Below are 13,979 nucleotides of genomic sequence, written 5' to 3'. Positions count from 1 at the left end.
CAAAATATTTATTATTTGCACACGTTTAAGGATCTTTAGGGAAAAAAATTCAATATGTGGGCCAGATGGTTGATAAGGGAATTGTAGTGGATATAGATTGTTCTTGATTACCTGGCATTATTCCTTCTTCTGAAAATAAAGCGCATTAAGCTTGGGGTAATTCATTCTCCAGGTTTGAGAGGTGACTCCATCTCTCTTCCTCCCTACCACAAGTATGATCACATGACTTAAGTCAATCCCAAGACTTACCTACCAGAAGCTCTCAGGGGATGATGATGATGATGGTGATAGAATAATAATAAGAGTTGCAAATATAAAAGACCATCACTTATTGAGTACTTTCTATGCTGGACACTGTGATCAGCTCCTCATGTGCATAATATCATTTAATCCTCAATTCTATTCCCACTGAGGCTGAGAAGCTATTAGAGTATAATATTTGGAAGAATCAACAGCCCACCATAAAGGGAGAGTCTGTCAAAAATATGGACTCTGATGATATTTTTTAAGGATAAAGACAGCATACTCTTGGACTGGACTTGTCACCTACAGTTAGGAATCCCGATGTCATGAATGTTGTGTTGCAAGTAACAGACTCTAAAATGAGGGCTGGGCCATTAGCCATGGTTGACAAGATCATGAAGAGCCATGTTCTGACCAGGGGACAAATGCAGATAAACTAGAGAAATCTCAAACTTGGAAAAATATGTAAAATTTGAACATCAGAGAAGGGGCATATATATTTTAGAATCTATATGGTAGTTGCTATGTATTATGCTTTTTTAAATTATGTATGAAAAAAAGTGGGGGGTGCATATGTGCTGGGCAATCCACAGTAAATGTAAGGGAATCTGCTATTATGAGCTGCCCAGTAACCCTTTCCACTTATTTTGGTAATGATATCTTGCTTTCACGTAGGGTACTAGTTCCATGTTTGTGTTCGGAAGGGATTGTTCTATATTCCTGTTCTCTTGCATTAGAGATAGACCCACAACTAAATTTAGGTCAGTCAGATTCTCCACCAGGAATCTTTTGCCACATCAAATAGGGAAGAAACCATTTTTCAACTGAGATCATTAAGCTGGATTGATGTGGGTCTTTGGGGGTGATAGGTTGGGTACACTTCAGTTATCTTGCTCCATTTATGAGAAAGCCTGTCTGGAAGAGAAGCTATCTGGACTTTTCAGATATTTGAGTCAATAAACTTCCATTTCTGCTTATGCTAGTTGGAGTTTGATTCTTCTCACTTGTTGGTACAGTCCTGCTGAGAAGAGATAGTTTGAGGTTCAAATGAAATGAGCTAGAAACCAACATTGATTTTTTCCTATATTTATAAGCACTGGTTCTAGATTCAGTTTGTTTTTAGAAGTGTGAGTCCTGTTTCTCTCGACTAAGCAACCTAAACACAGTATGTTAAAATTTTATCAACTTTGCTGATATCCACTAGCTTCTTTTCCTTTTGAACCTGGGGGTCATGGTAACAGTGACCTCATTAGGCCCTTGGTCAGAAACTTGTACTTCCAGGCTTCCACATTTCCTGTGTTTTTAACCATTCATGATATTGTAAGTTTGGGGGATAAATCTCAACAACAGAAGACAATGCCCATATAAATATATGAAAGTGTCTCTTTTAGCCAGAATTTTATGACAGGAGAATATTGTTTACTAAAAAAAAAAAAAAATGTTAGAAATAATGGAGTTTGACTTTTTGCTGTGTGTTTAAATTAACTGCTATTTAAGTAAGCGGGACAATGAGTCTACAGGGAGATTCCAGCTGAAGTTCTCTTACGTATTAAATGGATGATATGAACAATGAGCTTAACAGACTTCTCTGATATTACCATTATCTTGGTTATTGAAGCTATTAGAAGCTGTTTGCTGTCAGTTAAATGATCATATCTCAAGTGCACCTGCTTTATAATTATTCATTTGGAGCAAGATCATTAACATATTCCTTAAGTCATTTACAGACAATTTGACTTAACATTTATAATTTTTTGCTCTTTATAAAAAATTAATAAGATATATAAATGGGTACACAGAATTTCTACACAATCAAATAATTAGGCTGCAAAAGATCTATAGTTTTGTGACTTATCTTTATATAAGTAATGGTTGAAACTCATTAGCAGTTATGTTATTTACAAAGTTTCTGAAATAATGCAAAAATAATTGCAATGGACAAATTAATACAGATTTTTTTTTGTTAAGTAATCAGCAGAATACTTCAAACAACTCAGTTAAATATATTTATTATAAAATGGTAATGACATTTAATTAGTAGAATTCCAAGAATTAAATGAAATTAAAGTTCTTAGCACATTTTATGACACATAGTAAAGCACTCCGTTTGTAATATCAGTAATGATATGCAGGGTGCCTTGGTGGCTCAGTTGGCTGAGTGTCTGACTCTTGATTCGATTTCAGTTCAGGTCTTGATCTTGGGGTCATGGGATCAGGCCCCATGTCAGACTCCCTACTCTATGCTTGGTAGGGAGTCTGCTTAGGGTTCTCACTCTCCCTCGGTCCCTCCCTGCACACTCTCTCTCTGTCTCTCAGATAAATAAGTCTTAAAAAAATAATGATATGCTCAGTTCTCTGGGGGTATAGAAATAGAATTTTTTGCCCTCAAAGAGTTTAAAAGCTAGTAGAGAAAACATAACCAAAGGCAGTCAGGAATATAGATAATTTATATATGTAGTGCCATACACTTACCTGTTTTGTAGTTGATTCTTATAATGTGCCATGCATTGTCCTCTTTTACTTGGATATATCACTTTAATCCTCACAATAGACCTACAAGGATAGTACTATTAATATCTCCAGTTCATGCACAAGGAAAATGAGACACAGAAAAATTAAGTAACTTAGTTTAAGTCACACAGCCAGGAATCAGTAAAACCAAGATTTGATTTGAGGCAATTGACTCAATCCAGTTAACTTTACCACTGCCTCAAGGTATAGAGGCCAACTACCTGAGGCGGTAGTTCTAATTCTAAGTGAGCAACAGAATCACCTGGAAGGTGGTTAAAAAACAAAAAACCAAAAACCAAACCAAAACAAAACAAAACAACAACAACAACAACAAAAAACAGATGGAAGAGCCGAATCTCCTGAATTTCTTAGTAAGTCGGTGTTGAGGCTGAAAATTTGCATTTCTAGCAGTATTTCAGGAGATGCAGATGTTGCAGGCTCTGGAACTATGCTTTGTGAACCACTGGTCTAAGCAATATAGCTGGAGAAGAGGAAATAGAAGTTCATCAGCAAGGGGCTTGGAACTTCCTAAAATGCAGATCGGTGATACTTGTACTAGTGAAATCTTGGTTGGTACTGGGGGAGTCTTTGGAAAAGTCAATCTACTTTCCTTCTTAGCATGGAGGCAAAGGGCAGACCACCCCAAAATGTGCGACTATATTATTTTTAATTAAACTTACTTAAGAAACAGCTAGTGTAAGAAAAGCACTCTAATCCTCCTTTGAATCCAAAAAGCAGAAAATAAATGTCCCATGTGAAAAATACTCTCCTTTATACCAGGAGGTAAAGAGACATCCTTATCACTAGAGATAGGAGATTCAGAGCTGAGAAGTCTGTATAAACAAACCTTGTTACTTTCATTAATTTATTATCCCCTCATAAATTCTGTTTGGAATTCCTTACTTACTGAAGTTCCCAAACATAAGTTTTCCTTATCCTGTCAATTTCTCATAGATTTATTGTTCCTTTGTCTAAAAAAACAAAGCTGCCTGCCTTGGTTATTTCTTTATGTCTCAACTTTATTATTAGGCCTCTATCCATACATAATTAAACTTTGTGGATTTTTTTTCTCCTGTTAATCTATCTCATGTCAAATTAATACTTAGACCAGCCAGAAGAATATTGAAGGGTAGAGAAAAATTTTCCCTCCTCAACACTAACTGCTATTATTTTTACTTCTTTCCAGACTTTAATGCCTACCTAGGAATTAATAGTGAAACAAAAGTATGGCTCTTTTGAGACTCATTTGGGAAGGTATGGCTTTTAAAATTATGCTGGGAGTACACAGCTGCAAAAATGGGATTATTTGTGTTCAGAGAAGGGATGAGATAGTTAATCAATAGGTTTGACAACTGAAAAATGAAGCTTCTCCATGAGATTATTTCCAAGGAAGAATCCATATATTTACTCATTTACTGATTGAATAGATATTTATTAAGATCTACGTTGTACAGTTTTTATGACAGTTATTAAAATATAATCACTGCTCCCATGAAATTTACATTCTAGAAGGGAGGAACTGGCAACAAACAAACATAACTTTAGAATATATAGGCAGTGATAAATGCTATGAATCAGGGCAGGAGTGGGAGTGCATTAGACAGCAAATCAGAAAAAGATTATTTTATGAGGTAACATTTGGGTGAAACCCAAATGAAGTGAAAAAGGAAGTCAGAGACAGAGAGCTAGGAATAAGAGTTGTCTAAGTAATAACATCCCCAAGGCAGGATGTCTCCTAGAGAATAAGCAAAGACACTAAAGTAAAATGGAAGAGATAGGACCAAGGAATTAGCCAGAAAAAGAGTATTGTGTCTTGTAGACCAAGGTAAACACTGCATTTATGAGTGAGATAGGAAAACATTGGAATAATTTGAACAGATCAGGATCTTGCTGCCTTTGGAATGGAGAGAGAGAAAAAGAGAGAGAAAAGAGAGAAGCAAAACAAAATAAAACTGTAGATGGGCAAGGACAAAAGCAGAAAGATCACTTAGGGAGCAATTGCAAAAATCCAGGCAAGAGATAATGATGATATGGACCAGTACAGTAGCTAAAGAAAATGATAAGAAATGTTTGAATCCTGAAAATAGATTGGAGCCAATAGGATTTATGGCTGGATTGTCTGTTGGGCATTAAGAAAAATTTTCAAAACTTGGAAATATGGCAAAAAGTGGATGGCATCAAATTTATGAGGACAAAGGCCCACCTAACTGTTACCTAGGTGTTTGTATTTTGGGTTAAAGGTCCTAGGCTTAGTGAAGTTACATGTTAAATTTGTAGACTTCTTCCCAGAAAAGATGCAAATAATTACTTTCTGGAGTTCATAAAAAATTATGAACTTATAATATGGGGTTTTTCAACCCCAAAAGTTGTAGTTTATTGCTCTGTGGGATGTTAGTTTTATATCTAACCTGGCAATCTTTTTCTAATATTTATCATTTAGAGTGCTTATAAATATATCTTACTGGTTCCATCATCAATATGTCTTTTACATATGTTCCTTATATACTTGCATGAAAGCCATACCTTTTAGTTTGAAATATTATGCTTTGACATGAGAAAGAGAAAGACAAAATTCATGGATGACACCATGGTTATTGCCTGAGCATTCAGAAGAACGTAGTCACCATTTTCCAAGTTGAGAAAGTGTAACAATAGAGCAGGGTAGTGTAGAGGGTAAGAATGGAGAGTCTGATTTTAGGTTTAAATTTTTATAATGAAAAAAAATAGATTTTTATAATGAAGTCACTCCATTGGCAGAGTCATATATTGAGGTAAGACTTGGGTTGGAGAAATAAATTTGGAGATTCAAAGGCATAGATTGCATGAGAGTACTTAAGCATGAGGAAAAAAGAAAGAAAAAAGTGTCCAAGACCTGATTCCTGGGGCATTCCAACACTTAAATATGGAAAATATAAGGAAAAGCTGGCAAAAGGCACTGATGAAGACCAGCCACAAGGATAGAAGAAAAATTGGTAGAGTAATATCCCAGAACCCAAGAGAAAAAACTGTTTCAAGAAGGAGGTTAGTAAATTATGTCAAATCATGCCCCCCAAAATCCATTAATATAAGGTTGGAAATTGACCCTTGACTTTGGAAACCTGAAACCTTGAACAGAGCAACTTGGAGCCATAACGAAGACAACAGCGAGATGTATGCAGTGGCATAAAGAGAAACAGCAAACAACAGAAATATAAATTGTAGATTGAATAAACTGGGATATAGCCATATAGTAAGATATCACACAAGAATACAAATGAACAAACTAGAGGTAGAAACAAGAGCATAAAAGAACATAAAAGAACAAAAGTGAATACAGGGATTCCCTTTTGGGAGCAGGAAAAGTAAAGTGCCTAAAGGAGGATACATGGGAGCTATTGGGATGCTGACAATGTTCTATTTCATGTCTTAGGTGATGATTACAGGGGTAGTTCTCTTATAATTGCTCATATACATTATTCATCTGCATTATGTTTTTGTCAGTGTTTTACATGTGTGCTATATTTTACAATAAATTAATTTTTTTATGGACAGGGGACAGGAGGGAAGAGAGGAGAGAGAGAATCATAAGCAGCCTCTATGCCAGCATGGAGCCCATGCGGAGCTCCATCTCACAACCCTGAGATCATGACCTGAGTGGAAATCAAGTCAGACACATAACTGACTGAGCCACCCAGGCACCCCCACAATAAAATAATTTTTAAGAATGAATAAAGGTATTTAGACAACCATTTCATAAGGGTGGAGGAAGAGAAATAAGGCAATGGCTGAAAAGAGATGAGAGTTCAATGGGAGATAATGGCACACATGTTCGCAAGATGATGGGGTTTATCCAGTAGTGAGGGAAAAATCAATGTCTTACGAGAGAGGAGGAACAGTGCACAAATGAAGTCTTTGAATAAGTAAGAGGAAAACATGTGGAGTTGGCTTTCAATAAGAGGCCTGTATATAATAAGCATGAAGGTATTTACAGGTGTAGATGCTGGCCATTTGGCAAACAAAATGATAGCAGCAGGTAGTAGATTTTCCTGATTACTTCTATTTTCTGAGTCGAGTAAGAAATAAGTCATTGTCTGATATCATCAAGAAGTAGGAAGTGTTGAAGATTTGAAGAGAAAGGAATAGATGAGAAATTATTGCTAAGAGACAATGGAAAATTAGATGTCTGGAAATGTCTAATGGGACTGTCTTTCAGACAGCAAGCACTAAGTTCCCACTTAGTGTCAAGAATTGAATGTAAGATGGTCACTGATATTCTACGTTTCTCTTTAATAACACTCAGCCATGTAGATACAAGACTAAGTGTAATTAGTTTACGAATTGGATTTAACTAGAGTTGGGATTAGGCCGGGCAGATGTCATTTGGGAAGAAACCAGCAAGGGAATCCATTCAAAAAAATGTTTCTAATAGTGAACTAGAGAATCTAAGATTGACAAAGGGATAAATGACAATGATAACATGGCGGAGTCAACGAATTGGAGGTCCTGGTTGTATTAAAGAATGAAACCCATATCAACCAAAAAAACCCCACATAGATAGCTATAGTATTGAACTAATATTTGTGGTCAAATCCTAATTTAGGAATATAAAAAGAGTACAGCTTTGTACACTTTCTATGCGCTCCTTCATCTTCCTCAAACCTCCTTCCTCTTTCTCTATCCATTCCTTCCTGGAGCAGAGTGAAATGAATATGGAAAAAATGGGGGGGGGGTAGATGTAGGAGTTATGCGCATAAAAGAAAGAGACATAGAAGGAAAAAGTCTCCCATTAAAAGGAATTCTTGCATCTCCACAGACCCAGACTAAAATAGTTCCTCCTGTAGGGACATAAGTAGAGCTGTTTGTCTCAGGCAGCATTTAAACTATGACCATTGTCCCTTCTAGGTGGGCAATGAGACTTTCTTTCTTGTGACTCCCCACAGCACCTAGCACAATGCTCATTATCATTAATAGCTTATTAACCAACAAAGGGCAAAATGCAGAGTGGAAAAGTTTTGCCAAGATCTCTTTCTTAAAAAAAAAAAAAAAAAAAAAAAATGTGCTCCTGTTACAATATGTTAAAACAAGGGCCAGAAATAGGGGTCTGGAATTACCAATTACAGCACAAGCTCTAAGACTCTAGACTCTCGTTTCCTTGCACAATATCTTTAGAAAGTGATTATTTTAGAGATGAGAAAGAAAATGAGGTGCATATATTTGTCCTATTAAATTAAAAAATGTAAGCACCAGATAGAGAAGTTCTATGGTATCATTTCCAACATTGCTGTTCAAAAAAAAATCTCCTGCCAGGTAATCTTTTAAACCTGTTACTTTAAGGACCCCAGAATATCACAATTTAAGAAACTGAAAGTTTATTAGTATCAGATAATAAAAATATTCACAAAATCAGAGGAAGAATTAGCCTGCACACGGTTGTATGTGAAGATGATTCTTTAATAGCCAAGTTTGTCTTTATGGTAAAAAAATGTGGAGGGAAAAATAGTGACCTTATATTTGATATCTTAAATTTTAGCTTGTTTTTCTTATTTCTACAGAGTAATATTGTCTAAACAGGAATAATGTATCAAAAATAGAAAAAACTGGGACAGTGACACCACTCTTCCCCAAGTGGATTTATGTCACTTGGAATGATGTCACAAGGTGTACTCAGTCCTGAATTTCCATGCCTTTAACTATTCCTTACACATCAAGTTATATGACAGCTCCTTTCTAGACTCCCTGAAGTCAAATTTTGTCTCACAGGTGTGGGTTGGGGGGCTGAATACATTGCACTTTTTTGAGGGCTCTCTTGCCAGTTGAATGATAAAATTACCCATACTGCCAGAGTGCACCCTGAGCAGGAGCTCTGAGAGCTGAGAGCCAAGTCCCCAAAAAACCAAAAAGAGTAAAGTCCAAATGTTGAAGACCATGCCACAAGCCCAGGTTTCTGGACAGCAGATGATCAAGCAAGGGTCTGATGCTGAGCTGCAACCAGCCAACATTTTGGTAGAACCTAGAGCTCACCAAAGGGTCTTGTTAGAACTTATGTTAGTACTAGTCAGTATATGGGAAAAGAAATATGTTATAAAATTAGGGAAATAAAAAAAGGTTTTCTTATAATAATGTACTTCTAAAAATTCAGAGAATTGAATTTTATTCTTCCTATAAAAATATAATATTAATGAAGAAAAATTAGAAAATAACAAAAACAAAAGGAATAATTTCAATAGGGGCCACCAGAGATACATGTGTATTTTTAAATAAAACAGAATCAGCAGATATATTTTAACCCTTTTTTTTTTCAATATGTTTAGAATGGCACTTTAAAGTATCATTCTTATACTTGTCTAAAAGACAATCTACAGAATGGAAAAAAGTATTTGTAAACATCTGTCTGATAAGGGGTTAATATCTAAAATATATAAGTAATTCACAAAAATCCATAGCAAAAAAAAAATCTGATTGTAAAATGGGCAAAGCATTTGAATAGACATTTTCTTAAAGAAGACACACAAACAGCCAATAGGTACATGAAAAGATGCTCTACATCATTAATCATCAGAGAAATGCAAAACAAAACCACAATGAGATACCACCCCACGCTTATTAAAATAGCCATTATCAAAAAGACAAGAGATAACAAGGGTTGGTAAGGATATGGAGAAAAGGGTACCCTGTGTTGGTGGGAATGTAAACTGGTACAACCACTATGGAAAAAGACACAGATTTTTCTCAGAAAAATTAAAAACAAAACTACCATACAATCCAGCAATCCCACTTCTGGAATATATCCAAAGGGAATGAAATCACTATGTCAAAGAGATATGTGCACCCCCATGTTCATTGCAATATTATTCACAATAGCCAAGACATGGAAACAACCTAAGTGCCCATCAACAGATGAACAGATAAAGAAAAATATATATAATGTATAGATAGATAATATAAAGAAATATATATAATCATATTTTCTTTATCACATATATATATGATCACATTTTCTTTATACATACATATACACATGCACATATATATAATGGAATATCATTCAGATATATAAAAAAAGAAATCCTGCCTTTTGCCACAATGTGGATGGACCTTGAGAGCATTATGCTAAATGAAATAAGTTGGACAGAGAAAGACAAATACTGTGTGATATCATTTATGTGTGGAATCTTCAAAAGCCAAACTCAAGGAAATATAGAGTAGAATGTTGGTTACCTGGGACTAGAGGTGAAAGAAATAGGGAGAAGGTGGTCCAAGATTACAAACTTCTAGCTGTAAGAGGAGTATGTTCTGCGGATCTAATGTTTAACATGGTGATTATAATTAACAATACTGCATCATATACTGAAAAGCTGTCATGAGAGTAAATCCTAAATATTGTTACCATAAAAGATAGATGATAATTATCTGAGGGCATCGAGATGTTACCTAACCCTATTGTTGTAATCATTTTGCAATATATATGCCCATGAGATCATCATGTTGTACATCTAAACCTATATATCTTATGTCACATTATCTCAGCAAAGCTGGAAAAAAAAAAGGAGTATCATTCTTCTATAATATTACATATCATCTTAATGCTGAATAAATGAAGGTATTTTGTCTATTCCATCCACACTTTATTGTTAAATATTTAGGTGGTTTTATTGTTGTACGCATCTGTGATGATTGCTTTTGTTTGTAAGACTTATTTATTTATTTTTAGAAATAGAGACCATGCTCGAGTAATGGGAGGGGCAGAGGAAGAGGGAGAGCATCTCCAGCAGACTACCCGCTGAGCCTGGAGCCTGAGGCTCCACCTGAGCCAGATGGAGCACAGGCTCCTTCTCCTGTCCCTGAGGTCATGACCAGAGCTAAAACCAAGAGTCAGATGCTTGAGTGATTGAGCCACCCAGCCGTCCCTGATTTCTGACCACAACAACCCAAGTTAGGCCAAACTTCACAGGTGAATGGCTCAGTCCTTTACAAGGCAGCCTTCATTTCAGACACCAGCTCCAAGTTTGGAGGGCTCCAGGCCACTCTCCCTTCTGACCAGCAGGCTACAAGTTTAGGAGTTCCTACTGTCCCCTGAGGGTCCATAATCCCGTTAGATGACTTACAGAGTTCTAGAAAGCACTATACTTCGTATTACAGGTCTTTTAAAAAGATTTATTTACTTATTTTAGACAGGGATTGAGAGAGAGCACATGCAAGTGGGGAGAGGAGCAGAAGGACTGAAACCCAAGCAGACTCCATGCTGAACATAGAGCCCAATGTGGGGCTCAGTCTCACCATCCTGAGATAATGACCTGAGCCAAAATCGAGAGTTGGATGCTTAACCAACTGAGCCACCCAGGCGCCCCAGTATTATAGTTTCATTATAACAAAAGAATGCAAATCAGAACCAACCAAAGGGAGAGACACATAGACCAAAATCTGAGAATGTTCCAAACACAAAGAGTCTGTCATTCTCAGGAACATATGACCTTCCCAGCACATCAGTGTGGAACAGTACACAAAATAGTGCTGACCAGGAAAGCTCACCTGAGTTTTATCCGTATTTCACTGGAAAGGCATGATTGCTTGAATGATTGGCCATGGTGTTATACTCCATCCCCAGACCACTGCCTACCCCAGGAGGTTGGGGTCATCTCACAAAGCTCAAAGTCCTAAGCCTATAAACACACGTTGGTCTTACTGACAACTCATTAGTGTAAAGGATCTAGGGTCCCGCCACGAATAACAAACACTCTTATTACTCACGAAATCCCAAGAATTTAGAGTCTACCTTCCAAAAGGAAGGGTAAGGGCAACAGCCAGCCATATTTTTTACCATACTGTACCTCATAGAAAATTGAGTTTGTCACACTCCTCCTTCATAGCTTATTATCCCAACCAATGCCTGCAAAATTCTTCTCTTTAAAAAAAAAAAAAAAAATTTTATACCTGTTTATGAAATGTCTGCTTTGAATAAGGCCCAGTGTTAGGTACAGACAGGGATCAAAAAACTTAAAAATTCTGATCCTTCTCTTTAAGGAACTTCCTTTCTAGTTGGAAAAACAAGAGACAGAAATAGTTAAAACAGATGGTAAAAAGAATATTTGTCATAGGAGTCTCATAAATAAATGAAATGTTAAAAGGTAGGGAGAATGTTAAAAGTGATAAATAATATGAAATAAGAGGATTCTATAGAATTCATTAGGTATGGAGGACAGTTGAAAATTTTTGAGTAGGAAAATGAAGTGATCTCAGTCACACTTACAAGATCTTAATCTACTAGTGGTATTTAGGATGGACTGGTGAAGGTTAAGAAACCAGCCTAAAGACTGATTGGGTGGTTGACAGAATATTTAGATCATGTAAGGGGGGTAATGAGGGACTTAACTAGGAAATTATAACAAAGATGGAAAGGAAGGAGAAGGGAAAGGAAAAGTTGGCAGGACTTAGTCTTTTTTTTTTTTTTAAGATCTTATTTATTTATTTGAAAGACAAAGAGACAGCAAGAGAGAGCACATAGAGGGAGAGGGACAAGCAGACTCCTCACTGAGCAGGGGGCCTGATGCAGGGCTCAATCCCAGGACCCTGGGATCATGACATGAGCTGAAGGCAGATGCTTAACAGACTGAGCCACCCAGGCACCCTGGCAGGATTGAGGAGCCTACATAATAGGGAGTGGTTCCAAAGTTTTAAATGTGAGCTATTGGAGTGACAGAGAAGCCACTAATACAAATGAATGAGGAGCCTAGAGAAAGAATGAGATGATCTGGGAAGCTGAAAAAATAATATGTCTGATATGTAGACAAAAGTTGGAAGTGTGTGTGTGCACACACGCATCTGTGTCTGTGTATGTGCAGACATGTGAGTACATACACACATGCATACACATAAGCCTATGTCTAGGTGAGAATGAAACTAAAGATAACTGATTTGGGAGCCATCTGTATAAGGCTAACGGTGAAAATCCTTTGGCCAAGATCTCCCAGGGAGATGAGAGAGCCAGAAGATTAAAGAGAGTTTACGTGATGATTTCTTAAGGGTTTAGAAGCACAGGATTGGCAGAGAAATCAGTAAAAGAGAAGAGGACCAGCTAGGGAGACAGGAGGAGAACTCAAAGGTGTGAGTTCATAAAGCCAAGGGAAAAGAAAGGCGGGGTTTAGTTGAAAGGGTCAAATACCACAAACAGTTCACAGAGGGTGAGGACCAAGAACAACCTCAAACCTGGTGCTCAACAGGCATCAGCGATGATCTTCAGAGGAGCAAATTCAGTGCCATGTCAGGTCTCAAAACCCTCAAGAATTCATCAGCCACAAGGAAGACTAAGAGTCTTCGAGTCTAACAACTCTGAAGGATTCTATCTAGAAGCATGGTGATGAAAACACGATGAGACATGAGATAGTGCCTCAGGAGAGTTATGGAAAAAAGGCTTCTTAGGGAAAGGGGAACCTGACATATTTACGGGTGGAGTAAATGGGACCTAGGAAGAGGAAAAGGTTACAAAAGGAGGGCATAATTCATGGAATAAAGCCTTTAAGGATGTAGACAGTATTGGAATAAAGGTGCAAGTGAAGAATTAATTTCAAAAAGGAGAAGAGGCACATTTTATTCAGAGAGCAGAGACAGTTTTTGTGACTAAGTCATCATTCACAAATGGAGCTGACGGTATTTTTAATGTGTAAAAGGGATCGAGTAAATTATAATCTGTAGAATTTAAGACTGAGAACATCCTCCAGTGAGTCCATTCTCCTCTCAGATCTGTCTACATAGGAGTTTTGAAAAGTATCAATGGCAAAAGATGCCCTCCTGATAACAGAATGGTGATTTCTCCCTTCTATTAGTACCATTTGCATTTATAATATTAGCACTTTTGCTACATATTTGAGTCAGGGGATTACTAGTAAATAATTCAGGGTGCCTCCTTCTACAATTCCAGTTATAAACCAAGTCCAAAAGGCTCTATGGTAGGCCCTGAAAAACACCGACCAACAACTGGTAAGAGTCCTATGACTTCCAACATTTGAAGTTGCCTCTGATTACAAAACTAACCACCACCATCCTGCTATTCCCTGAGGCTCTTTTCTTTTGTGGTAGTCCATTCATCCTTGTAATCCGAAAGAATCAATATTTGACCTCATACTCTGTATCGGTTAAGGATTTGTCTAGTTGTGACACCACTGATGAGAAAAGCCACGTGAGCACGCTGTGCTGTCATTCTTCTCTAGTATACACAAAACACTATACTTTGTAGAAAGTGAAAGGGAAAA

This window comes from Canis lupus, chromosome 22 (assembly GCF_048164855.1).
Source record: "Canis lupus baileyi chromosome 22, mCanLup2.hap1, whole genome shotgun sequence".
Classification (NCBI taxonomy): domain Eukaryota; kingdom Metazoa; phylum Chordata; class Mammalia; order Carnivora; family Canidae; genus Canis; species Canis lupus.
This window is presented reverse-complemented; position numbering follows the sequence as displayed.